The sequence below is a fragment of the Mobula birostris genome, chromosome 28 (genome assembly GCF_030028105.1).
Source record: "Mobula birostris isolate sMobBir1 chromosome 28, sMobBir1.hap1, whole genome shotgun sequence".
Lineage (NCBI taxonomy): Eukaryota > Metazoa > Chordata > Chondrichthyes > Myliobatiformes > Myliobatidae > Mobula > Mobula birostris.
In genome coordinates this window covers 34,703,656-34,721,631 of record NC_092397.1, presented here as the reverse complement: position 1 = coordinate 34,721,631, position 17,976 = coordinate 34,703,656, and the positions used below count along the sequence as shown (strand labels likewise).

The window sequence follows — 17,976 nt, the reverse complement described above, 5'->3', positions numbered from 1 at the left end:
TTTAAGGTAAGTGGGTGGGAAGTTCAAGGGGGATATTAGAGGAAGGTTTTTTTTTACTCAGAGAGTAGTTGGTGCGTGAAATGCTCTGCCTGAGTCAGTGGTCGGAGCACAGATACCGGTGAAGTTTAATAGACTACTAGACAGGTACATGGAGGAATTTAAGGTGGGGGCTTATATGTGTGGCAGGGTTTGAGGGTCGGCACAACATTGTGGGACGAAAAGCCTGTACTGTGCTGTACGATGCTATGTCTATGTCTATATCGATACATTTATAAAGAGGGCATGATAGCAACTATACTTTATTAGAGTTTGAAGAGGTGTGTTATGTCCACAAGTACACTCAAAAAACGTCAATTGATGTACCGTGGAGGGCATTCTGACAGGCTGCTTCACTGTCTGGTATGGAAGGCTATTGCACAGGACCGAACGAAGCTGCAGAGGGTTGTACCTTTAGTCATCTCCATCTCGGCTGCAAGCCTACAAAGTCACCAAGGAGCAGTGTCTCAGAAAGGCAGCATCCATTATTAAGATCCTTCAGCACCCTAGGCATGCCCCTTTCTCACTGTTACCATCAGGTCGGAGATACAGAAACCTGAAGGCACACACTCAGTGATTCATTAATAGCTTCTTCCCCTCTGTCATCCGATTTCCTAAATTGGCATTGAACCCCTGGAAATTATCTGACATGTTTTGATATACAGTATTTAAGTTTTTTTGCACAATTTCTCGTATATTCAATACATGTACACTGAGGTTTAATTATTTATTGATTGCTTGATTTATTATTCCTTTTTTTTATTCTATATTATGTTTTGCATTAAACTGCGACTACTAATTAACAAATTTCACGACACATGCCGTTAATAATAACCCTGATTCTGATTCGTTCACCTGCAGGTTCAGACTTAACCTTCATAATAACCACCGGAAAACCTCCAGAATTATAATCCGTAAATCTGTCTCAATGAAACCCCACTCATCTCGCTAGGCTCATTTCCCACTAACATCACAAGTATGTCCCCTCCCTGGTGGACCATCTACATGCTGTTTCTGTAAACCATCATAAATACACCTGACAAATAATGCCCTATCCAATCCTCAGGTGGTAAGGAAGTGCAAGTCCTTCTGGAGAGAAGATTAACCAACTAGTGTATTCTATTGTTTGACATCAGTCAATAACCTGCTCACATATCTGTTTCCCTCTCTTACTGGCTATTGTGACGCCTACGGTATTACACTTTTCTTATTCCTGAGTCCCTCCACATTGTCTTACTGTTTGAGCTTCCGGGATGACTTCGAGCTGGTGACATTCTGCCTGATCAGCAGTGCGGCTCCTCAACCTCTTTTAGCTCCCTCTGGACTCTCTGAATCATCCAAATCCTGGAATGTTTAGATACCAGTCCTGACCCTCTCTCAACCACATCTCTGCAACGGATGAATCACCGTGCCGTGTATAAATACAGGTCTGGGTATGTCTGCCTTAACTGTTTTACACTCCTACACTGAAATAAACTCACTTTTGCCGTTCGGTGCCACTGTGCTCATTATGGTGATCCCATCTTGACTTCCTTTAGGTTTTCTTTGACCTCATCTCTACCTTCCACCAATGCAACCTACTCACCTGTAACTCTGGACACCAACACACCCTCCAGATGCCACATGATCAAAATCATCATGGTGGCTCCAGGAAGATTCTTTGTGAGAATATGATTTACCCTACAGTGCAAGCCATCCTTCCTATACGGGAGAGCCCAATGATGAGTGCTCCTGCTGCCTTCCCTCCTGCCCCAGATTGTGAGCCACACGTTTAAGTGCAGTAGCATATGATCACTTACGTCGCAAGCATGTGACATCGAAAGTAATCCTGAAATCACCACCCCAGAGTTTTTTTTTTAATTTTTTAACTCACTGCTCACCTCCTTAACTTTTGCTTCTGGGAACTTGTCTCTCTGTTGTTAGTTCTAATAAGGACCATGACTTCTGGCTGCTCATCCTACCCTTTAACAATGGTCTGTAACTTTTCACAGACATCCTTGGTCATAACATGATGAAGGTAACGCACTTTCCTGCAATCTCACTCATTACCTCAGATATTCCTTTCTGTATCTCCTCGGCTAAAGAGTTTGCTGCATATGATTCATATCTATCTATTTCCTGTATGTTCAGGAACTTATCTGATAGCCTCTTTGTAAGGAAAATTGTGTTATAATTCATTCAGTATTCATTTTGATTCAGCTCAGTTTGTTTACATATGCATTCGCAAACAAAGGAGACTGCACACGTGTTAAAACAAAACACTTTATTAGAACTCACACGGTTTTTGTACAGAAAGAAACACAAATGTCTACAATACTAGCAATACATGAGTCAAAATAATGCTGATCATCCACCACACATACAGTCCGATCTCAGTGTTCGAGGGAAACAGAGATCCGACAATGCCATGCAGCCGGTTCTGTCCCTCCCCTTCTTATTCTCCCTCTCTGTCTCTCCCTCTCTCCATCGCCATGTCTCATTACCTCTCTCCCACTCGCGATTACTCCTTCTCACGCTCCTCCTCGCTCACGCCCTGTTCCTCCTGCGCTCTCCCTTGCACCCTCTTACTCGCGATGTCTCATTCGCTCACTACCCTTCGCGCCCTCAGCCCTCGGGCTGTCTCCTTCTCCCGCTCCCTCCATCCCAGTCTCATTCGCTCTCTCTCTCTCACTCTGTCTCTCCCGCCCTCCCTCCCACTCCTCTCTCCGAACACGATGTCTGCTTCTCTCGCTTGCCCTCGCGCTCACCCCTGTGCACGCTCTCACCCTCGTGCTCTCTTTCACGCTCGCTCCCCTCAGGCTCTCTACCTCGCGCGCTCTTCCCCGCGCCCCCTTTCTTGCCAGGTCTCATTCACTTTCTCTCCTTCCCATCGTCAAACCTGGCGCTGTCTCCTTCTCACGCTCACTCCTTCACGATCTCTCCCTCTCCCGCTCCCGCACACAGAGCTACGAGTGAAGGTAATGGTAATTTGTCTTCAATTATAAAAAAAAAATCTCTGTTACATAGCGATAGTTCAAGGTGGCAATGAGAAGGGACAACTCCAGGTAGAGAAGGAGGAGAAAAGAGGTTGAAGGAAAAGACGGGTTGTGACGGAAGCAGGAGTGGTTGATACAGTCGAAAATATTATCCAAGATCTGGCAGTTTTGTCAGAACCTGGAAGCAGGGGAAACAGGTTCGCCTCGAGCTTCATTTTAGCATGGCAGGACGTGAGGTGTAAAGGGGATTTCTCTGGGAATGTGAAGCCAGCGATGCCAGCGGGATCAGCTTTAAACAGCTGTCTTGTCAAACTAAGCAACACACACATAACAGAAAGGAGTAAACAGTTGTCAGGTTTCTGATGAAGGGTGGCGGTCCGAAACGTCGACAATTTGCTCTTTTCCATAGATGCTGCCAGACCTGCTGAGTTCCTGCAGCATTTTCTGTGAGAAACGTCATCAGGGTCTGATTTTGTGTTTGTTGTCTTGAATTGCGACCATCTGCAGATTTTCTCGTATTTGTTTTGTAACTCTGTTCATCACATTGTTACCATTTACCCACAAGTGGGGAGCTAGAATAGGACGTATGAAGGCAGCTAAATTGTAATACTTTACAGCATTTATTTCTAACGTTTCATGAGTTTCAAAATCAGATTCCGTGGGTATTTCACCGCATTCTTCAGTTCCTCTCGGAATTTGCTCTGAGTCAGGGCGTAAATACACGTGTTGGTGCAGGAACTGAGAATCTGTAGCATTGTCGATGTTTGGTATGTGACGTAACGAGGATCCGTGACAGAACGAACATTACTGTTTGTAACCCGTCTATAGATAGTGAATACCACCATTGTTCCCCACAACAATATGAAACTACCGGTGATGCTGAACAGCAAAACGATGGATTTGCGTCGGTTCTCCATCTCCCGGTCCTTGTCATTCTCTCCACTCTTTTGTCCCCGGAGCCCCCTGCGGGCTCGACTGGCCGCTAGAATCCGCCTGACAGTCAGAATATTGAACAGCAACATCAGAATGAAAGGGATGCAAGGGTAGAAAATGCGATGAAAAATCTCAAATGCCGCCCATGAGGGAGAGTTTGTGAAGCTCGGTGTTAAAACACAATACCAGGAAACACCATCAATTATTTTTCCAGCCCCGTACACAAAGCCCCAGGGGACAGTCTCCAAACAGGCCAGCACACTCACTGTCCCGATAACCACAGCCGCCGTTCTCTCGGTGCAATATTTTGTTTTCAGCTTCTCATAGCAAATAGCCACAAATCGATCGACGGTGAAAGCGACAGTCAGCCAGACTGAGGTCGCAGTGCTCGCAAACATCAACCACGTGACGAGTCTGCACACAGGAGTGATTCGCAGGAATGATCGGGGAAAATAAATCGCAGCAGTCCACTTCAGCAGCGGATTCGAAATAACGACCAGGAGATCGGCCGCTGCCATTCCCACAAGGTAGAGAGTGATACATTTGGAGAGACCGCAATTTCCTCGGGACAGGATCACAATCGCCACCAAGTTCGCTGGAAGAGAGACAGGGAACAGCAGTTTCAGAAAATCCAAACAGAATCCAATTCTGCAGTTCGAGCGGATCCTGTAATCTTTCCACTTAATTTTTGAATTTAGTGGTGGGAGGGCCGAGAGAGGCTACAAGTTGAGAAAATACTGATTAGAAGCCAGTGCAGCAGGTTCAGGAGATCCTGTGATATTGCCACTTAATTGTTGGATTTAGCATGGGAGGGTCGAGGGAGGGTACAGATCTGGCGGAGACAAGGAAGGAGTTTACATAGTAAAATAATTTGAATGCGGATTACTTACTGTGACCGAAATGTGAAATGTCAGCGGAAAGCTAAAAATGAGTAACTACCTCCTCAGAGTCAATACTGGATGGAACAATGTCTACCGGTGCCTTCCGCGTCTCGTTCGGACGCTGATGGCGGGATTCCTCCATTGGATAATCATGGCGATCACTGTCAGCGACAGAACTGCCGACGGACGAAACAAAAACAGGAAAAGCTGGAAACGCTAATTCGGCTAAAACAGAATATGTGGTAAAACAGTTAAAACAGTTCTCCACAGAACTGTCCTCGGATAGACCCCAGACACGTGTGTTAACTGCTTTCTCGTTCTGTACAAGCTGCTTGGGGTTTCGTGTTTATTGTGTTGTCCATCAACTGCTTTACATTCAGTTATATTGCGCACAGTTATTAAAAATCCACAACAGGCTCGTGAAACATCATGGAACTCCTGACATTTGCTAACGCGTTTCTGCCAGTCGATGAATCGAGCACACACCGAACTCAGTCAATCGCTCATATACAAATACGGACAATCAATCGGTAGAATGACCGCGGGCTGTTTCAACACAATATTTGCAAATGCGGTGCAGCTGCTACAAGACCAAAAATACAGAAACACGAACATCCCATTATTGATCCCAAACCGTTGGTAGAACGCTGCCTGACCCACTCAGTTCCGCAGATGTTGGCAGAATCCCTCAATTCCTGTAGCCGTTTATTTTAGATCCTGATCCCACAATCCATATTCCCGGTGTTTCCATTCCAAACCTGAAATGTGGAATACTGGGACTAGAATGTGGCAGTGAAAGGAACAATCACAGCACTGGGAATAAACATTATTTCCCACCAACAGCAGCTGCCACTGCGACTTACCGGGTATTCCAAAGGCTGAAATAATAAGATAGTAAATGTTTCGTATCCGCCAGATGACTGGATACACCATTTCATGAGAATCTGTGGTTACTGTTGCTCCTGAATTCACAGCTCCGGTAGACACTGAGCTGATGCTTCACATCAACCCTGATTTATACAGCGGCTTAGTCTCCAGAGATACGGTTATACTCCGCACTAACTTTCTCAGTTACAGTTACTAGAACAAACAATTTGATTCAACACCATTGTCTCTGATGTACGTATACTGTCTACATGAAAATTCTGTGGCATTACACAGTAGTGTCTCTGGTGGAAATAGGCCGGTCCCTTTAATTACAAGGACTGAATCTTGTCACGGAGCAGCTACATTTAGGGATTTCATTTTGTTGTCTATTTATTCAGTATTCGACGAAGATAACGACGCTGTTCTAATCCTACCTTCTTTTTCTGTAGTTTCCCATTTTGATCTGTCACTGAGTCATTCAGCTTCATCCTCGTCAATAAAGATACAATAGAGAAAAATGTCGGGATGGAAACGATCAATTGACCATGTTGCTAATTTAAAAACACGAGAAAATCTGCAGATGCTGGAAATCCAAGGGAACACACAAGAATTCTGCTGAGTTCCTCTAGCATTTTGTGTTTGGAGTTTCTGATGCAGTAGTCTTTTATACACATCTTAAATTTGACAAAGGTCAAAAGATAATTGGAAAGAAATGTGTTATCGTGCAACAGAATGGGAAGACTGGTAAAATAATAAAAACAGTACTCGAATTTGGAAGAACAATAGATGCAGGATGACTAAAAGTGAACGAGAAAACGACGAGACAGAGACAGAGACAGAGACAAAAAACATGTTGTGTGACATTGTCGGATCTGTGGTGCCCTCCAAAACTGAGATCGGTTTGTTAAATGGATGATCCGTATTATTTTGATTTTTGTACTGCGGAGTACAGAATGAATACTCTGCATTCATCGATGTTCACTCAGGAGAAGAACCTGGAGGAAAGCGAGATCAGGAAGCGAGTATGGTGACATTCTCAGACGTGTTCATCCTAAGGAGGAGGTATTGTTGGGTCTCTCAAAGTGTATTAAGGTGGGTAATACTTTGGGGGAATTAGTCCACTGGAGGACACTGACCACATGCGGGCAAACATACAGATCGAACTGACACCATGGTCAACACACACACAGTGAGCTGAGGGGACTGTTCCTGTGCTGCTCTGGTCACTGTAAATTGTTCAATGATTTGAGAAGAATGGACAAAGAATCAAAGTAGCAGGTAATGAAATTCTTATTTTTACACTGACTGTGGTTCTCATCTGGGACACACTACCTGCAATGGTGATGGGAATAGCCAATTAAATTGTTCGTATTGAAACTGGACAGGTCCTTCCGGGGAAATAACCCGCTGAGCTGTGGGAAACGATTTGGGAATGGGACAGTGGGAATGCTGAACTATAGACTTGATACTCTATAGTATAGAATTGATGGGTTGAATGTTCTAGGGCATCCCCCAATGATCCTGTGTCCAATAATGATCTGAAACACTCAGTTTTGCTTCCAGGAAACATCCAATTTACCTGTGTGTACAAGGTATTTCTTTCTGTAATAATGAGGCACTCTGTAAAAACACTGAGCTGCCAGAGCACAACACTGGTCAGTGAGAGTATGGGGCAGTACACGACTCTAATACAAGGACAGAGATTTATGAAAATATATTACTATTGACCCAGGGCTGGGCAGAATAGAAGAACAGACATCACAACAACCCCAGCACTGCTTTTTGGAAACACAGATTTCAAGCACCAGCCCATTGGTTCTACGGATATAGACATGAAAAACCCAGATTGTACTGTAAATTCACAGCCGAACACAGACCACACTCATCCCGTTGTGTACACCGGCCACCTGCAAAACTGCAAGAACACTGACATGCACAAACCAGCTCTGGACTGCACGGACACTGCCCGCTTTAGCTCCAGCACTGTGCAGCAGGGAGGCAGACAAGTGGAAACCAAAAATGTTTGCAGGAACAGAATGCTGCAGCTCAGCATGGTCAGGAAGGCCAGGCTGAATCTCTGGTATAAAAATGCCCTGCATAAGAGACTGTCCAAGAACAGTCAGTAGTGGACTACAGGGACAAAGAACTTCACAATATCTAGACATTCACTTCCACAATACAGACCAATAAAACTCTCAGCACTGTGCAGTGAGAGCACGGACATGTACACACCCAATACTTCACTGTTAAACTCTAGTACTATCCCAGCACTTCAAGGACAGATGCCCGTACAAGCCTAATAATGGACTGCAATTCATTGACTCTATCAAACCCCTCCCTCCCAGTGGGCATCTTTCAGGATGTAACGGAGAATTGATAAAGTAGCATCTTGAGAAGCTGTGTGTTTCCATTTCCAACTATTTTTAAAATGCCAGCAGGAAAAACTGTAACAGAAATGTATGCAGGCTATTGGAAAGATGTAATAGCAACAGATTAGTGTGTGACTATAATTTCCCCAATATTGACTGGAATTCATTGAGTGTGGAAGTTTTGAGGAGCAGAATTTCCTGGCATCCTGGAACGATTTACCGGCATTTACAGCCAATATTCCCCAGTTTCAGCAGATTTACTATGTTGTGTAAAACTTAGACAAACTTCTGTAGGTGTATAGTGGAGAATATCCTGACTGGATACATCATGGTCTGGTATGGAGGAACCAATGACATTGAAAGGAATAGGAAATGAAAAATCAAGATGCGAATACTGTTGTTTTCAGGTTCCTCCGAGATTTGCTAACGAACCAAGATACAAATGGACAGTCATCGTTTGGTTTTGCCGAATCGTTTCCAGCCGGGTGGGTCCAGCCGTTTGCCATTGCTCCGAGTGGGGAATTCTCTCTCTTCGTGTCCAGCTGAGTGATTGCCGGCCGTTTGCCGCTTCATAAGCTATTCCGTGCCCAGACTAGAACTGTCTGTTGTTCTTTGGTTTCGGCTTCTCGTATCTAGCTGAGGAGGTCCGGCCATTTGCGGCTACTCCGAGTTGGGTATTCTATCTCTTCATTGTCCAAGTCCAAGTCCAAGTCCAGGCTCTGTGTTCCAGCCCAAGTCCAAGTCCAGGTTCAGGTTCTGTGTTCCAGTCCATGTCCAAGTCCAGGATCCGTGTTCCAGTCCACGTCCAAGTCCAGGATCCGTGTTCCAGTCCACGTCCAAGTCCAGGATCCGTGTTCCAGTCCACGTCCAAGTCCAGGCTCATTGTTCCTGTCCAATTGCAAGTCCAGGCTCCGTGATCCAGTGCAAGTCCAGGTCCAGTCTCTGTGTTCCAGTCCAAGTCCAAGTCCAGGCTCCGTGTCCAAATCCGACTCTAAGTCCCGGTTCCGTGTCCAAGTTTCTAGTCATGGCTCCGTGTTCAAGTTTCTTGTCGCAGCTCCCTGAACAGGTTCCGAGTCCCAGCTCCGTGTCCTGTAAGCATCTAATCCACTCTTCCATTTTGTCCTGGCAACTATTAATAAAAAAACACACTTCCGGTAATGCTACTTATGTGTCCGTGTCCGTGTCCGTGTCCTGCTGTTAGGTCCGCTTTCGAATCGTCGCACACATTGGAACAGAAAGCTTGTAAACTGTGTGAGAGAGAGGATAGGTAGGTGATAGAGAAGGGATGCGCTGAGACCGATGTTTCGAGATGTGTCTATTTTAATGCAAGGAGTATCTTGAACAAATCTAGTGAGCTTAGATCGTGGATTAGTACTTGGAGCTATGATGTTGTGGACATTACAGACACTTGTACGGCTCAGGGGCAGCAATGCTGCTTGAAGTGATATATTCCAAATAAGAAGAAATTTTGAGTTGGAAGACGGACACTACCGTGGCTGACAAGTGAAATCAAAGCCAAAGTAAAAGCAAGGAGGGCATACAAGGAAGCCAGAGCTGACGTGAAGGTAGAGGATTGGGAGCTTTTGAAAACTTGCTAAGGGAAACTAAGAAGGTCATTCGGAAGGAAAAGGAATAACGCGAGGCAGCTGGTGACGAATAAAAAAGGAAGATACTAAAAGCAATTTTTAGGAATATAAAGGGTAAAAGAGAGTCGAGGGTAGATATAGGACGAATACAAAATGACACTGGAGATACTGTAATGACAGATGCAGAGATTGCAGAGAAACTGAATTTTTATTTTGCATAAGTCTTCACAGTAGAAGTGTACCGGACATTCAAGGGTGTCAGTGAAGTGAAGTTCTGCTGTGAAAATTACGACAGAGAAAGGTGCTCAGGAGATTTAATGTCTGAGGGTGGATGAATCTCCTGGACCTGATCAAATGCACCCTTGGGTTCTGAAGGAAGTAGCTGGAGAGATTGCAGAGGCATTAACGATGATCATACAAGAATCGCTAGATTCTGGCATTGTATGAGATGACTGGACAATTGCAAATGTTACTCCGCTATTGAAGAAGGCAGAGAGTCATCAGGAAGGAATCTATAGACCTGTTATCCTGACATCAGTGCTTGGGAAGCTGTTGGAATCTATTGTTAGGAATGAGTTTACGGAATACCTGGAGCGACATCACAACGTAGGACAAAGCCAGTATGGTTTCCTGAAAGGGACATCCTGACTGACAAACGTACTGCAATCCGTTGAAGAAATTATAAGCAGGGTGGACAACGGATGTAGTAGACGTGGTGCACTTGGGTTTCCAAAAGGCCTTTAATAAGGTGCCGCACATGAAGCGCTTAGCAAGCTAAGAGCCCATGGAACTATAGGGAAGTTACTTGATTGAGCGTAGCATTGGCTGGTCGGCATAAATCAGAGAGTGGGAATAAAGGGATTCTATTCTGGTTCGCTGTCGGTTACCATTGGAATTTCACCGGGGTCGGTGTTGGGAATACTGCTTTTTACGACGTAATTCAATGAGTTATACTACGGAATAAATGGATTTGTGTCTAAATTTGCCGATGATACAAAAAGAGGTGCAGGAACGGGTAACGTTGAGGAAACAGAGAGCCTCCAGAGAGACTTGGATAGTTTAGGGGAATGGACAAAATCATGGCAAATGAAGGAAAATGTTGGAAAGTGTATGGTCATGCACTTGAAGAAATAAACGGGCAGACTATTATTTAGATCGGTAGAGAATTCAAAATGCAGAGATGCAAAGGGACTTGGGAGTCCTTGTGCTGAATGACCTAAAGGTTAACTTCCAGGTTAAATCGGTTGTGAAGAATGCGAATGTAATGTTGCCATTCATTTCCAGAGGTATGGAATACAAGAGCAGGGATGTGATGGTGAGGATCTATAAGGCACTCGTGAGACCAGACTTGGGGTATTATGTGCAGTTTTGTGCTCCTTATTTGAGAAATAATATATTGGCATTGGAAAGGGTTCAGAGAAGATTCACGAAAATGATTCCAGGAATGAAAGGGTTACCGTATGAGCAACGTCTGGAAGCGCTTGAGCTGTATTCCCCAGCGTTCAGAAGAGGGGGAGGGGGTGCGTGGGATCTTATAGAAACATTCTGAATGTTAACAGGCCTGAAGACATTAGATATGGCAAAGTTATTTTCCAATTTTCCATAATACTCGATTATAGGGCAAGATGGCACGACTTCGGGATTGAAGGTGTCCTTTAAGAACTGAGATTCCTTTAGTCAGAGGGTGGTAAATCTGTGGAATTTGTTGCCTCTAGCGGCTGTGGATGACAAGTCAGTGGGTGTATTCAAGGCAGATATAGATAAGTTCTTGATTAGCCAGGGCATCAAAGGGTATAGGGTGAAAGCAGGGGAGTGGGGATGACAGGAAGAATTGGATCAGCCCATGATTGAATGGCAGAGCAGCCTCTATGCACCGAATAGCGCACTATTGATTTTATATCTTATGGTCTTATTGTCTTAAGTTCTCAGACTGCCAGGCTTCAGATGTTTCAGAAAGAACAGGCAGGGAGGCAAAAGAGATCGGATGGAGGCACTGCTGATCAGAGACAGCATCACGGCTGCAGAAAAGGAGGAAGTGATGGAGGGCTTGTCTACTGAGTCTCCGTGGGTGGACAATAGGAACAGGAAGGGGTTAATAACTCTACTGAGTGTTTTTTTTTAATATATAGATCATCCAATAGTAACAGGGACATCGAGGAGCAGATAGGGAGACAAATTCTGGAAAGGTGTAACAAATAATGGTTGACGTGGTGGGAGATTTTAATTTGCCCAATATTGATTGGCATATCCCTGGTGCTAGGTGTTAAGATGGAGTAGATTTTAAGTGTGTTCAAGAAGGTTACCTGTCACAATATATAGATAAGCCTACAAGAGGAGTGGCTACCCTTGATCTGCTGTTGGTAAATGAACCTGGTCAGGTGTCAGGTATCTCAGTGGGCTGTGCTGTGAGCAAGGGTGGACCAAACTGCAAGACTCAAACACATCATGTGAGGTTAACTTATATTAAGTTTATTTTTCGGTGCAAAGCAGAAGCAGGAATAGTGCACTGGACAAGGACTCAGGCCTGAGACAAGGCTGGGAATAAGGGTCTGGTCTAGGAGTCGGAATCAGGGACCGCCAGGGCCAGGACTCGGGGACTTGGAGCCTCCGGAGCCAGGAATTTTTTCTTACTCACGGGACAGACTCAGACACAGGACATAAAACACTGAGCCGGGAATCCTCCGTAGACACATGACGGAGTCGGGGCCCTTCTTGACACAGTGATCCAGTATTCCTTGGTACAAGGCCGGGATCGCTTTTAGACGTACGACATGGATACGGAGACCACACAACAATGGACAGAACTATAACGGGGCTCAAGTCCGCTCCAAGCCGCGGCGAGCTCATGACTCACCACAGCGGGTTAACTTTGACTGACCCGTACTGACAAGGGAAGGCGGCTTGCTGGCACTTGCTCCGGGAGGAGACTAGGCTTGCTCCGGCCAGATGACATGGGCTCGCAGTACCTTTGCTGACGTTGCAAACGCTGTCGCGCCGAACGGCTGAAAGCCGGAGACTATAAACTGCCGGTTCAGCCGAGAGTAAATTGCCTCCAATCACCAAGCCCGAGGGATACGGGAAAACAAGGGAACCAAAGGGAAACAGGGAGTCAACGGTCCGGATCGTAACATAAACAAAGTAATTTTAAAGGGACGCCGATCCGGACCGTGACAGTGGAAGTGCATTTTTGAGGCAGTGATTACAATTTTATCTCCTTTACCGTAGCATTGGAGAGGAATAGGAACAGACAGGTAACAAAAGCATTTAACTGGAGTTCGAGGGAAATATGAAGCTATCAGGCAGAGACTTGGAAGGAACAGAGTTCTCAGGGAAATGCATGGCAGAAATGTGGCAAATGTTCAGGGGATATTTGCGTGGCTTTCTGCATAGATAGGTGCCAATGAGGCAGAGAAGAGATGCTACAGTACAGGAACCATGGTGGACACATGATGAAAATATAGTCAAGAAAACAAAGGCTTACGAAATATTCAAAAAACTAGGTATTGATAGAGATATATAAAATGATAAAGCTAGCAGGAAGGAGCTTGAGAAATGAAATTAGGAGAGCCAGAAGGGGCCATGAAAAGGCCTTGGCAATCAGTTTAAGGAGGACCCTAAGGCAATCGACAGGTCTGTGAAGGGCGAGAGGATAAGATGTGAGAAAATAGGATCAATGAAACGTGACAATGGAAAAGTGTGTGCGGAACCAGAGGAGACAGCACAGGTACTATTCACTATGCAAAACGACCTTGGCAATTGTATGGATTTCAGCAAGGCATTTGATAAGGTACTCCATGGGAGGCTAACTAAGAAAGCAAGGAGACGTAGGATGCAAGGAGACATTGCTTTGTTGACCCAGAATTGGCTTGCCCACAGATAGCAAAAAATTGTTGTAGACGGGTCATATTCAGATTGGATATCAATGACCAGCGATCTGCCTCAGAGTTCTTTTCAGGGACCCCTTCTCATCGTGATTTTTATAACTAACTTGGATGAGAAATTGGAGGGATACGTTACTAAATTTGCTGACATTGTTGGGGACATTTGGATAGTGTGGAGGGCTGTCAAAGTTTAAATCGGGACATCGATAGGATGCAAAACATGGCTGAAAAGTGGCAGTTGAAGTTTAACCCATTGCCATAGTCCCGTCTGGCTATTCCCCATCTTGCTATTACCTCCTCAAATGGGCCTTAATCCCCTTGTCTGATTTTCAATCTTTCCCAGTTCCGCTAATTACAACACACCCCGCCTGTACTGGAACCACTCGACTTGTCCGGAGTCCCCGCAGAATAGCATAACCTGGGACAGGTATTCAGCAAACAACGGGCTCTTTCCCTGCCCCCGCACCGCCCGTATGATTGCACTATCTTCCTGCTGGCCGGGGCTTCGTTACCTACCAGTCGTCTTTATAGCTTATCCCGACCGGAGAGAGAGGCCATGGAGAAATATATTAGTGCATCTCTCGCGGAGGAAATTATACGACCTTTATCCTCGCCGGTAGGCACCGGTTTCTTCTTTGTAGAGAATATAAAAGTTAAAGTACCAACTATCCCTGATTAACTCGACATTTGAACCATTTCAGGTAGCCACCATCTCCTCGAAGTTGGACCTTCGTCGCGCCTACCATCTAGTCAGGATGAGGGAGGGAGCCGAGTAGAGGACGGCCTTTAATACACGTCTGAGCCACATCGAGTACTTGGTCATGGCATTTGGCCACACCAATGCCCCGCCGTTTTTCAAGCCCTAATCAGTGATGCGCTGCGGGACTTCATTAAACGCTTCGTGTTCTTCTACCTAGATGACATCTTCATATTTTCTAGCAGCCCCCAGAAACACGTTCACCTTATCCGTCTAGTCCTCCAGAGACTGTGGGAGAGCAAGTTATTTGTGGAGGCCAAGAAATGTGAGTTCTAAGTCCCTTCGGTCATCTCCTGGGCTACATCGAGAGCGGGCAGGTGAGGGCAGCTCCTGATAAGATCCGGGCGTTGGAAGAATGGCCCAGACCCACGACTTGCAATCAACTTCAGTCGTTTTGGTGGTTTGCAAACTGTTATCGCCGTTTTATCAGGGATTACAGTCGAGTGGCGGCGCTCCTTACCGACTTACCTCGCCTACCAGACCTTTTTGTTGGGGTTCCGAGGCTGATTCGGCTTTCACTGACCTGAAGAGGCGGATCAGCTCACAGGAGTCCGAGCTATTTCACCTCCCCAATGTCCAATGGACTGATCGCTACAACACCGAATACTTTGTCCTCTTTTATTTGTCTTCTTAAGACAGTATTCAGCTTGAAGAATGCAGTAAAATTTGTATCTCCCCGTCGGGGAATTGAACCCCGGTCTCCCGCGTGACAGGCGGGGATACTAACCACTATACTAACGAGGAATTGGTCGTGGTATCGGAATATATATTATTCCGGTTTTGTAATGCGACGGGCAGGAAACGATGTGCAGCTCTTCGAATTTGGAAGTGATTTTACTCACTTACCTCCGGTCTGTGGGAGGATGGCGACCACAACTTGACATAACAGGAACTGCATCAGAGTGACCAGATTCAGAAAGCAGTGCGAGCCACAGTCATAAACCACTGGAGACAGTTCAGGACCCGAGTCTCCTGCAGAATGATGGAACGATGGTGATATAATGGTGAACATATCTGTCTTCCAGGCAATTGACGCAGGTTCCATTTCCGATTATCGTAGTTAATCGACTTCTAATATTCTTTCATCGAAACTATCAGATGTAAACGTCTCATAGAACCCGATCCGTGCGGACTTCTACAGTCCGAGGGGCCTAACCTGCCAACTCGGGTACGAATTCTCCAAATTATTTAAATCGAAGAGAGAGTGTAAAATTATTATTCACACTGGGCTATCCAGTGGATCAAGGGCGGATTTCCTGTCTTTCACATTTTCCCGATGAACGGACCAGTGCGGCTTCCTGCTGTCACTATAAACCAGATTCTCACAACAAACTAGGACACACCAAAACATGTCGGATGATGTGTTCACACTGAGTGTTCTCAGTCCACTCACCACTCTCTCTGTCTATTTATATCCTGAGCGATCCCTCTCTCCAATACACGATTAAATTAAACCCTTTAATGCGATTAACAAATGTAATATAGAATCACAGAATCATTCAACCCTGAAACAGGCCTTTCGGCCCGCCACGTCGATGCTGAGAGTCAAGTACCAATCTCACCAGATGAAAATCTCACTTATCAGCTATTGCCCTCAGTGTCTTGATGATTCAGGTGCTCGTCCAGTCAATTCTGTAATATTGTTGGAATACGTGCCTTCACTAGCCACTCAGGCATGGGTTCCAGTTTCCAGCCGCCATCTGCATGAAGTTCTTCATCTCATGCTGCCTCGGTTTACACACGTCAGGACAGTTTCCTACTATTCTGAAAGGCCCCCGTTTATTTGATATGACCTACAAAGACCTCCGTCATCTCCAGCGCTCCATGGAAACGTCCGCAGTCCATCCAGCCTCTGTTTATACCGGAACTCTCCATCTCTGGCAAAATCCTTGCGAACATCCCATGCATTCAACACTCCAGTTAGCTTACAGAATGTCCAAAGTTTTCAATTCTCGAATCCGCGGTAAACTTGATAAATCGGAGCTGGTTTCTACCGAACGGACGACCATGGGCCCAGCGCGCTCCCGCTGCGCCACTCTGCTGTTGGCTGAACGTGGTGCTGAGCTGCTCCGTTGTGGACGTTTCCCATTCTTTTCCTTCATTTTTATTTGTCGATTCTTTGCTGACGTCACATCGTTCCCCTTGCGAGCTGCTGTTTGGTGATTTATTTCCTCGCGTGTCTCTCTGCCCGTGACTCCGTCTGTCATTCAGTGCTTGCTACCTCCTGCCCCGTCCTGTTATTGTCTCTGTGCTCCGACCCTTCCGGAGGCCTCGTTCACGACATGTCAGCATTGAATGTGTTTTACGTTATTTAATGAGTCCGGTTTCAGTGACCCTGCTGTTACACATTCAGTTACTCTTCCACTGTGCCTCTTCCGCGCTCTCTCTCTCTCTTTGCCTCTGGGTTGTTCATTGGGACAGACATCAATGGTTCGAACAATGGACACCAGCTGAGTTGCAGCCGAGATTATCGGAGGACACTATTACAGGGTATTTTGAACTTTACGATGTGTTGACTCACACCTAGGTGGGTTAATTTATTGTATCCAGAAGTGTCGTTAACATCGCATCCTGTATATGTAATTGAATAAATAACAGAATCAAAAGGATCGCAGCAGATCGGGCTGCTGTGCTTTACTGTCCTGCTGATGTGAAAACTGGGGTCCGAAGATTTTGGCCTACTGCGGATGCTCTGGGAGCAGATCTGTCACCCAGTCTGTTTTGAGATGCTGTCAGCTTGCTTCTATTGTTTGCATGACGTTTTTTTTTTCTTTCTCTTTCTCTGCGCAGTGGTTTTTAGTGTTTTTGTTTTTATTGAGTTATTCCAGTTTCTTGTTTTGCGGCTGCCTGGATGAAGGCAAATCTGAAAATAAATATGTTTTGAATAGTTGAATCATTACTCATTAATAGAATCTGCCTCTATCGCCCTGTGAGAAAGGGAGATCCAGACAACCCCGCTCGCTTGCCGGCAGTCAGGGGACCCTACCTGAGGAAGGATACCTTTAATGACCGAGTGGGTGCGGCAAAGGGACACTAGATTTGTCCAGTCAGGACACCTTAGGCATTGATCGCCGATACTCTCTAGAACAATCTAATTTCTTCACACACTCAGTGAACCCTGAGATTTGGAATTGTGAAGATGTGCGGCTCAACAGGAAAGCAGTTTAGTCCATGTTGGCGGCAGATGATCTCTCGAATATCAAGAGTGACTCAACCGATAGAATTTCCAATGAACGCCCCGAATTCATAACAAGACCCTTGAAGCGCAATGCAATAAAGGGTTTTAATTTCCTTATTCCATAGTTTCATCACGAGACGGCGACACAAATAACACTTTGGTAGAAGGAATGAAGAAATTTGAAATTACGTGGACACGGATTACTCTGAGAGGACCCGCCTCTCCCGCAGTGGAACTTGTGCAGTGAAACCTCAATGAATTTCTGGTGTGTCGCCTAATCACTCGGCCATGACAACTGCTACCACACAGATAGTGAGGCAAAAGGACATTTTTCATGGGATCCCATCACCATGTCCCGGGTCGATTGGGCTCAACATCAACGCTGAGGGTCAGAGAATCTGAACTGACATCCTCTCCACATCCACTCTATCCAGGCCGCTCAATATTTGATACGTTTCCATGAGATGCTACCTCATTTATCTGAATTCCAATGAGTAGAGGCTCAGAGTCGTC

General features: G+C 45.5%; 1 protein-coding gene and 1 non-coding gene across 2 annotated transcripts in view; both read right to left on the bottom strand.

The window, feature by feature from the left end:
• LOC140189004 (uncharacterized) overlaps positions 1 to 17,976 on the bottom strand; it is a 580,675-nt gene that overhangs the window by 363,116 nt on the left and 199,583 nt on the right. The gene's annotated exons all lie outside the window — the stretch shown is intronic.
• On the bottom strand, positions 14,958 to 15,029 carry trnad-guc (transfer RNA aspartic acid (anticodon GUC)). Its single transcript has one exon. It is a non-coding gene; the product is annotated as a tRNA-Asp (tRNA).